Source organism: Haliotis rubra, unplaced genomic scaffold, assembly GCF_003918875.1.
Source record: "Haliotis rubra isolate DU_JTF1 unplaced genomic scaffold, ASM391887v1 Scf1102, whole genome shotgun sequence".
NCBI lineage: Eukaryota > Metazoa > Mollusca > Gastropoda > Lepetellida > Haliotidae > Haliotis > Haliotis rubra.
The window spans coordinates 273,132-284,125 of NW_025765007.1; the positions used below are offsets into that span (position 1 = coordinate 273,132).

General features: G+C 40.2%; 1 long non-coding RNA gene across 1 annotated transcript; it reads right to left on the reverse strand.

Moving 5' to 3' along the window:
- Positions 1–8,332: 8,332 nt before the first annotated feature.
- LOC124286845 lies at positions 8,333–9,166 on the reverse strand. Its single transcript, XR_006901130.1, has 3 exons — positions 9,053–9,166; positions 8,563–8,697; positions 8,333–8,388 (listed from the first exon to the last, which is right to left on the reverse strand). It is a non-coding gene; the product is annotated as an uncharacterized LOC124286845 (long non-coding RNA).
- Positions 9,167–10,994: the final 1,828 nt, after the last annotated feature.

Here is a 10,994-nt window from a genome sequence, read left to right on the forward strand (position 1 = left end):
GGGTGCCCACGATTTTGCGAGGGAACCTTTGTCCATAAATGTATGATGTAAGTAATCGGAAACATTCTGACTATCTCCGTATGGTTGTTTGTTTTCATTGTTTTCATTGAAAACGTCAGAAATGCCGATAATTGCCTATGTCGTTCTCCATGATGTTGCGTCTCGCATGGCGACACGCTGCACAGAACTTTCGTGTGAATATATGAAATTTCAGTATTGTATCTGTTTTAAGTTTTCTAGTTCTTGCTACGATACTCTTTCCGTGCATATTCTAAAAATATTGAGCTCATGCATGCTACGAATAGACGAACTGATGTCTAAAAAATTGAGAAAATGCTGCACAGTATTTATTTTTTGCTTTGTTTATATTTCTAGCAAGCGCTGTGTAATGAGCACAACGTCCCGTTTTCACAGCCAATATGTTTCGTTTTTTCTTAGACACTTTGTTATAGTGACAAAGACCATTTGGAATTTGATTCTAAAATGTATGAGGAATTCAGCGATGCATTTGTCACAACTGAATATGAAATATACATGATGTAATAGGCGTCCTATGACTGGCCTTAGCGAAACTTGATTTTGTAAACACTATCCAATATGGCGGAAAGCTCACTTCGGCGTTCGTGTTCGTGTATATTCCAAAACATCCCAACCGATTCTAGGTTTATCGGCGACGTTTCAGAATTATTTAGACGTGTTTCTTCACAGCAGTCGAAATGTTTGTTTTTGTTCCGAGGTTTAGCCCCAAAGATGCCATTTTGACAGACGACGGAGAGTAACACTTACATGTTTACAGCGCGGAATTGTGGGAAAATATTAGGGGAATTCCCGGATTTAATGAAAATATTTACATTAGGACGTCATTAGATAATGATACGCTAATAAGTGTTTGATACAACCGTTTTTAATGATGCCATTAACTAATGATGCATTAAGGATTTAATGTATCATTAGGGTTTAATGTTGACATTAGTTAATGAAGCAATGATACAACCGGATCCTGGGCATTATCATAAGTTGCAGAAGCCCTCGGTTTTTTCAACTGCCCTCCTTCCTCCTTACTCTTATACTAACCTTCTGGACCTGATTGCTGCATAGATGGCCCGCATTCTACAATGACATATTCTTACAAAGTTCAGAATCATTTATACCATCTAGTACAACTAAGTGTTGTATAATCATTATTAATCCTGATAAATGCGTACTGCAGATCCGCCAGTCATTACATAGGTACGTTGGCCCGTGAAGATCCGGGTTAGATTTGGTATCGGGTGGTCAAGCTGACTGACTTTGTTGACAAATGTCATCGTATCCCAATTAAGTAGATTGATGTTTATGAGGTTGTATCACTAGGCTGTATGGTCCCGACTCGATTATTTACAGACCGCCGCTATAGAGCTGTAATATTCCTGAGTGCGGCGTTAAACAAAAAACAAGTGACTCTGGCCTTTACCACGTCACTGCTACGTGCAAAAAATAGATACTCCTAAATTATATGTGCGTAATGAAAACGTTATAATCAGTTGGTCACACTTACCACCACCATTTCTGTTACAGAGGTAGGGGAATCTCCATAGTGAGCCAAGGCCAACTGAGTACCCAAGCAAGGACAGAATGTATTCTCTCTTCCTGGACCATACCTCCCTGGTTAATACACGGTCATTCTTTTTGTTGGTTGGCTTTTGACAGTCAGCGTTCAGAAACACGTCCGGCTCCGACATGGCAGAGAGTCTATGTAAAGCTCCCACAGGAGGACCATTGCTATACTGCGTGGAAATGTGGCTAAGTAAATGATTGGTTGTCTGTATTTTATGTGTTATTTTATGTCATAACATGTATTTTGAGTTAGGACAAGAGCTACCTCCCTTTGACCACATTTTTCACCTTGTACATAACATCTACAGTAGAATAGAGTTAGCTCCCTTGAAACGGCGCTGCTATCGCCTACGCTAAGGCGACAAGACGTGCACGCTTGCACTGCTTTGCACTTGACAAAAATCCCTCCCACCCTCCCAGTAGTATTATTGGCGTGGCGTGTACAAGATACTTAAGGATCAGTATACAATAGGCATACTTACGTGTTCATATCTATGTCTATATAGCATTATGTGATATTTCACGTGTTAGTCAAATTCCCCCCCACACACACTAGGAAAGTCTATCTCCTTTTTGTGAGCCACCGCATGTTGGGCTACTGATTTCCTGTTGCATGTTCTCTCGGCCTGGAAGAATAAATGCCAGTTTTAATTCCAATGCATATGCTTTTGTAATTATTGTTAGATTACTTAAAGTTCTACTGAAGCCTATGGATATGTTCCAGCTCGTAAGTAGGACACTTCTTGTAACAAATAACGTAACTTTCAAAACAAAGACAAATAAAATAAACAGGCAATGAAATAAGCTTGGTATCGTGAACAGCAAGTGTATGCGGGTGCTGTCAGTCACCATTCAGAAACTCGTCAGGCTCCATCATGGCAGAACGTCAATGTAAAGCTCTCGCAGGTGGACCATTCTCATACTGCGTGTAAATGTCTATGACTGGTTGTCTACATTTAACGCTCTACTGAACACTATGCGTATGATCGGGCTCGGGCGTAGGGCACTTCTAGTGACAAATAACATGACAAATAACGTTTCACCTGAGTGAGAGAGTGCACGCGTGCGTGCGTGCGTGCGTGAGTGAATTTAAGTCACGTTGGCAGTATTTCAGCCATATTGTGACTTGATCAAGTTATTCAGTTATGCGTTAGTACTAAACAATACATTTCAAACTAAAACCTGTCAACGAAAGACAGCAAAATAACTAGATTATCACACTTATAGGTTTAAACTAGTATTTAAGCATTACAATGTGAACAGTACAATCTACGACAAGTCTATCGATTACCAGGAGCAAAATGTAGGCCAGTACTCTGCGAGATAAAGACGGAATTCTTATATTAGTCAACGACTAAAAGCAACAAAGATAAGTACAATTCACACGTCCGATTGAAGTAGGTAGACATTGTACTAGCGCTTCAGTCAAGTTCATCTTCAGTCGTGAGTGAGTGAGTGAGTCGCGTTTTACGCCGCACTCAGCAATATTCCAGCTATATGGCGGCGGTCTGTATGGGTTACTGAAGACCAATATTCTAACGCTATTCTAACCCGGCCCTTTACGGGTATAATAGTGTTTTTGAGGGACTGGACTGGCACTCAGCAATATTCCAGCTCTATGGCGGCGGTCTGTAAATAATCGAGCCTGGATCCAGACAATCCGGTAATCAGCATCACTCACTCGATCTATTCAATTGAAGATGTGTACGTGTCAACCAAGTCAGTGAGCCGGACCACTCGACCCCGTTTGTCGCGTCTTACGACAAGCATGGGTTACTGAAGACCAATATTCTAACGCCATTCTAACCCGGCCCTTCACGGGTATAACAGTGTTTTTGAGGGACTGGACTGGCACTCAGCAATATTCCAGCTATATGGCGGCGGTCTGTAAATAATCGAGTCTGAACCGGACAATCCAGTGATCAACAGCATGAGCATCGACCTGCGCAATTGGGAACAGAGGACATGTGTCAACCATCCCGTTAGTCGCCTCTTCCGACCAGCATGGGTTACTAAAGATCAATATTCTAACCCGGACCGGGTTTCATGTTCAGTCAACGCAGCTACGAACACATCTTACCACATAACGCTTCTGAAATGTTGTCAGTGGTGTTGACTAAAGATATCAATTCTCTGAATTGTTATTATTTTCATAATTTAATTCATTTTCTCGTCTGTAGCCATTTGACACAACTGAATGTCGTCTATTTTTTTTTAAATAACCGTTTTATAAAAATGGGAAAACTAATTCCCTTGAAACATCATGACGATTATGCCACTGCGGCAGTGTTTAACGGAAATGCAGAAATGCCAGGCAATGAGCATGTATGCGAGAGTGGACATTTTCAGAATGTCTAATTATAAGAAAAGAGAAAATTCACGTCTTGCCGAAGTACGTCATCAGCCGAGCAGCCATACAATGAGGACGAGTAGAGGTCGGCACTCTGAAACAATGAGAGTTAGGAAGGGCTGTTGCGGGTGATTGGTTGAAGTTGCCGGTTTGCTTGTCCTCTAGTAGCGAAACTGCACATGAATAACTGTGAATTGGGAAAAGTTACGTAAAAAGACAAATGCGTGTAAGCAAGAATTTGTAATTAAAAAGTGCCTCTTGTCGTTAGACGAAGTGTATATTAATTTATTACTTCATTGAATCAAAGAGTGAGTGAGTGGGTTAATATTTAACGTCACATCGGCAATATTTCAGCCATACATTGAATCAAAGATGAAACGTTGTTGATGCAATGATGTATCACGTATTTGTACGTCTATCTCAAAGCTGTTAAAATATGTAATTATTCTGCAGTTGAGGTTTTGCTCGCGGTGGGCTGAGGCAATATCCAGTCCCTCAAAAACACTATTATACCCGTGAAGAGCCGGGTTAGGATGGCGTTAGAATATTGGTCTTCAGTAACCCATGCTTGTAAGACGCGACAAACGGGGTCGGGTGGTCCGGCTCTTGGTTGACACGTACACATTTCAATTGAGTAGATCGAGTGAGTGATGCTGATTACCGGATTGTCTGGATCCAGGCTCGATTATTAACAGACAGCCGCAAAATAGCTGGAATATTGCTGAGTGCGGTGTTAAACAACAAATAAAATCAAACCAAAAAAAATCACACAAAAGAACCGGTTCTGAATATACTTAAAACATACCTGGTAATAATGATAAATGTTCTTTATTATCATAAGTAAAAATTATACTTTCTATTCCCATGCATCATGCAGGTTGTTTGTCTTTGGTAAATAATAGTCGCATGATGAGATTGTCTGGCTGCTTGTGCATCTTCTCAAGATATAGATCCCTGTCTTCAGGCAACGAAGGACCCCAGTCAGTGGACGGAGAGCTTGCGAGGTGGAGACACAATTAAATTCATAAAACTTACTTGTAGTTGTAAATCCATTTGCCTAGGTATGAGTACACGTTCAAAATAAATATAAAACCAAAACAGCTTCCATCTGTATCAAGTTTAATGTATGAGGCCAATGCAGTAACCAGATTCCATTTGTCTAAAGTGGAAAATAGCTGTGAAAATGTTATGAATGGACTACTGAAAATCAGACATGACACCAAGTGCCAGCACATTGTATTTGTTTACCAATCAAGATCAAAGCTAATACGTTCAATGACATTGTGTATCCACACTATCAAATCGTAATGAAATCATGTTTTCGTCAAAAATACAAAATGCCCAACCCGTGGCCATCATCACAGTGTTCATATGGATTTATTTTGCTGGTGCCTGAGATAAGGAAACTTCCTACAGAGCCGTTTGAAATCTTTAATAAGGCTTTGACTGTTCCAACCCGCCATTTCTTTCGTACGAATGTGACGGTTAGTTGGATGTAGTTTTTCTTATCTCGTGTATTGAGGTTCGTTAAGTATGTAAACCTACCTGAAGAAAAGTTCCTTTCTTCTTGAAAAGCTGGTATACCAACATGACAGGTATTGGCAATGACATCACAACGGCCATTAAGATTCCAATCACCTTTGCGTATTCAGGGTAGATGTACTCGCCATAGCTTGGAGGGTCGTAGACAAACAAGGAAAGAATCAGGGATGCCTGTGAGGGATAAGGAGTAAATTAATGAAGCCGTTAAAAGTAACCGGGTTGGACTTGACGCCAGTATGAACAGCATGGCAGGTATTAAGGAATATCAGCATGGCATAAACAGAAAGCAAAAGGCGAAACCATGTGTTCGGATATGGTACTAACAAACCAACAACTCGCCATAGATTGGAGGGTCATAGAAAAATAGGGAAAATATCAGGGGCGCCAGTGAGCGATAAGAGGAACGAATGTCACAGTTTGTCAAAAAGTGTGAGTCAGCTCATAGGCCACTTTGAAAAGTGTGTCGTTTCAGAAATATTTTGTTTCTGAGGCTGATTTGTTTGTTCCATTAATAGGTAACGAATTACATAAATATTCACGTACACTACGATAAATTATGATAAAATAATAAAAGCATGCAGCTCATAATTAGTAAGGAAACAATTTAACAGATCACTTAAGGATCGATATCTTTATTGGTTGATATGAACCTGAACTTACAAAGAGAATGACAGGGGTGATGTAGGAAGACGAGACTTTGAGCACCCACGGGAAACGTCTTTCCATCATTATCTCAACATCGTTGCTAAAGCTCTCCGAACCTGTGAAACCCCACTCACATTATAAACTGGATATTTGAAGACAAAAATTAATAACAGAAAAACCTATACTGAAAGCCATTAAAAACGCAATTGGTATTTGTTGTCCTGAAACTTACAAAAGTTCTATTGAATATTTTTTCCTGCGATACAGAGGATGTAGGGATACAAGGCTGTTATTCTGGCCCATTTCGAGTTCGAGTTCCGTAGCATTCCTCTCACATGAACTTTGATACTTAAAACTGAACCTTTGACATTTCTCGTAAACACAACCACATTCATGAAACACGTTGTGCACATGCTTTACCTGCACGCAGGCCCTGTAAAAGCACAAGGAATTGTGGAACTCAATCACTTTGAGAGAATGCCACACTTGACACAAGACGAAAGGAATCAGGAAATCGGTATGGTCAGGCAAGGTGCTTCAGATGTGGTGATTGCCAGGCACTTTAATGTGCATCCATCCACTGTAAGTCGACTCAGACAACGTTTTCGGGCTACCGGAAGTGGAAGAACAGCACTGCCCACAACTGAGAGACTGGTAGCTGGGTAATTGCTTCGCGATAGATGATGAACCCTAGGCCAGAACCTGGAACAAACAGTTGCTGATTTAGTGGATGTAGTATTACACACAGGCATACACACACCGTGATGCCTTTTGAAGCGAATGTGCAAGAGGATTGATTTACACCGTACAGAATCATTCCGTTCATGGAGGGCAGGGAGTGGGGGTGGAGAATACGATTTCATCATGGAGTGAGTGAGTGAGTTTAATATTTATGGTCACATCGGCAATATTTCAGCCATATCGTGTCGAGAACATATTTGACGTTGAAATAGAATACCTGTATAACATATAACCTATCGTCAAAGGACAGTAAAACAACTAGACTATCACATAATTAAAACTAGCATGTAAAGTTAAAACTAATAGCACTAGTTGGACTATACATAACATAAAAACAGGCTTATAGATCGCCAACAACTGAAGGTAGATCACCATACTAGGGTCCATGGGGGACTTATAGTACTTTTGCTGCCTGCATGGACCCTAGGTGGATTTACACCATCCTTTCAGCCATTGGCGATTATGCTGAGATTTAGCCATCAATTTAAAATGACATTAATACTACGATTAAAAAGGTTGACAGATCAAAATGTACTTTGAAAGATTTTGGACTTACGTATCCTCTCAGGAGGACAATAATTTTACAATACTTAACCCCTTTTGAGGGCTCGTCATGGAAGTACACTACACCCCTATTTAGAGACGCGAACGTGCTCATAAATCTTGCGCAATGATTATACATACTTAGTGGAGTTTACTCATCTGAAGTCATTCACAATAAATGGTTAACTGAGTGTCAGTGATAACAACAGACGTTAAGGATACGCACTTTTTCCGGTAGCATCCGCCACCGAATACAAAGAGTGTAACCTAATATCAGTCAATTTCATGCCTGGATCACATAAGCCAGTGATTGAAAAATACTATAAGCAAGTGTCCAGTTCATACAAATAACATTAACATAAAAGCCATGATTGTTTACCCGATGACACGACTTCTGATGTAGGTATCTGAGCCTGTTGCGCCATGAAGCCCAGCGTAGAGAAGACCACAAGACCACAGAATACACTGCTGCCTTCACCAATCACGGTAATCAACACTACGTTTCTGAAAAATGATATTTTACAAACTACAAACTGTTATTGTGGTCCATATATGGAAAATCTACAACAATCAAACCCATATGTATCGGCTGCCAATGATCATAGTAAAACACTCCATACACTCAGTAGCGTTAGATCTATTAGAGAAACAGGTTTTGACTTCTTCAGATGATAATTACTAAGCATGCATACGTATCGATTTATATGGTAAATGGTAAGATTTTAATTCTGTAGTGTTTCGGATGCCAAATATGTCATAAGCATACACTTTTCATTCATGTGAATTTCTAGTATCGGTACATTTTATACAAACGTTCATTACCTCAATATCTAAGTGCAGAGGTCCTCATGTCGAAGACCTGTTAACCTGAAGCAGTTGTTTTGGAAGTTGTTGTAGCTGCTCATGGTGATGAGGCCTCTGTATGTTGCACTCATAGAATAAAACCCTTGTAGCAAAGCTTCCAGCCAAACCTTTAGGCGAAATAAGAAAATGTAAATATTGTTCTACTGTGTTACATGAGAACAATAGTTGATATTCATATGACCGTTAACAGTGATATTTGAATCCCTACCATGCCCTTTATATTGTTTAAAAAATCATATTCATCCGAACCTTATGCCATGAATTATAGCTGAGCATCTGACCTGTACATTGCCGAGCCGAGAGAAGTCAGGACGTAGGAAATACAGTATACCCTCCCCAGCACCCGGCATCATGCACGACCTGACCAGCAGCACCGTTAGGAGAACGTAGGGAAGAAGGGCAGTCACGTACACAACCTGTTCATAGAAACCTGTTTTCAGAAAGGTTAACTAATACAGGTAAATATTCAAACCTGGTCAGGCAAAAAGTGGTTGAATACATGGTCAACGTCCAGCAGCATGGGGTATAATAACACAAAAGCACCAATCACAGACCCTGACAAGTCAACAAACGTGAAATTAACGACCGAACAAGGTTAACTGGTTCAATGAACATTGTTTGACCAACCATAAGGAGTATTTCTTGGATAATTCACAGGCTCAGAAAAGTAATGAGGTAGGACAATGCTTTCAGCCACTTATGAACACCGGTATCATATTCCAAAATGTATCATGGAAGTGTGTGGTCTGATGCGTATGATTGATACCTCACCTTTCCAACAGACTTCACACCTTTCATCAGACACAGAAAGACAACGGACCAGGAGACAAGGATGGAGAGGAGGACATGAACATGAACTGTTCCAAAATTGTCGATACCGCTCGACACTCGCAGTGTGTTGTACCTGTCAAACCAATGATACCATTCAAGATATATAGATCGTGTGACATTAGCTATATGGTGAAATTGTAATTATCATTGTTGCTATCATTTGAATAAGATTTAAATATGATTTAATTATCACTGTTGTTTTTCTCAACTGATTTCACAAGTACGATCTTATCATCATCAGTGAGTGAGTGAGTTTAAGTTTATAGTCACAGCAGTAGTATTGCAGCCATATCGTGACTGAAAATAGTAATGAATAAATGATAAATACACACATTTTAAAAACCGGTCGACGAAGGACAGGAAACCCAACCAGTATATCAGTATCAAGAATTACAACTACCATCTATTTCTAAAATAGGATTTCAAATTAGGACAATACAATATAAAAACGGGCTGAGTATCGCCAACAACTGAAGATAGATCACCATACTAGGGACCATGGGGACTAAAACTAAAAGTGCCTTTGCTACCTGCATGGACCCTAGCTGGATTTACACCATCTCTTCAGCCGCTGACGATTCTAGGAAAATTTAGCCATAATTTAAAATCACAAAAACACTTATAATCATTAAAGCTGGGGCCTACCAACAGAAATACGCAGGTATACACTAACGTATTTTGTTCTACTGTAAACAATAATTATCATATCTCACGTCCAATATCAAATCAAACTATAACATAATTTTGAGGTATTACAACATAGTATTGTTTATTTTGTTTGTTGCTTAACGCTGCGAATTTTCATCTATACAATCGAGTAAGGGGCAGACAATCTAGAAATTGACACCCTAACCGTATACTCATTTGGGTACCATGGAATACAACAGACATGTTTTCGTGCCTGTCAATCCGATCCCGTCAGTCATCTCTCACAACACACATGGCTTGCGGAGGGTGATGGTAATATTCAGGCACTAGCTAACATTAGTCAACATTGTTTCAAGAGGGTCATATGTTTAAAAAGCCGTCACGTTGCTGTGAACCGCTTCACAGACAATGAAACAAAATTGTACCCTTCATCCTGAAACAAAAATGATCTGACTCGGTGATAAATAATGAACATAATTGCAGTGATGTCATTGCCTTCATAGTAACAAATAACAATTTAAACTATTTCCAATTGCAGTGGATGGTCTGTTAGTTCTTGGGCTCCAGACATTTGAACAAAGCTGTGGTGGGTGTGATGGTCTGTGAGATGAAAATGGTGTTTATGATGGTGATAGGGATGACTCAGACTTACATTTTAATCATAAAAAGTATTTAATAAATTTGAGACGGCACAGGTCTGGCTCTGACTTCTGTAAACACTCCTTTAATTTAAATGTCCTAAAACCTCAGATCTTACTGCCAAAACTCCTCTGACGCCGTCAACGTTACATTGGGCTTCCGCCATACAGAGTTGAGCAGCTGATGATCCTCTGTGCTGTTCGTCAGGTAGGCGTCAGTGATAGATGAGCTGTTGTTAAGCTTAGTGACGCACATGGGCCTGTGCCACCAGTTGTCGCATGTTGTCCATGGCAACACTAACCAGAAAGATCGGTACAAGTTCATGTAGTAAATAGACCAGGCAATGATGAGGTTGTAAGGCGTGGATGAAATGAATGACGCGGCAGCCTGGGAGATGCCAATACCTGAAACAGCGTTAGTGAGGGGTGAGTTTAGTCTTGGCACGTCTTTAAGTCACGCCTCGGAAAACAACAGCCTGTCTTGAATGCACATATTCATTAAGAGAAATCAGTACTAACGGTAAAACCATCCTCCCTCTCTCTCTCTCTCTCTCTCTCTCTCTCTCTCTCTCTCTCTCTCTCTCTCTCTCTCTCTC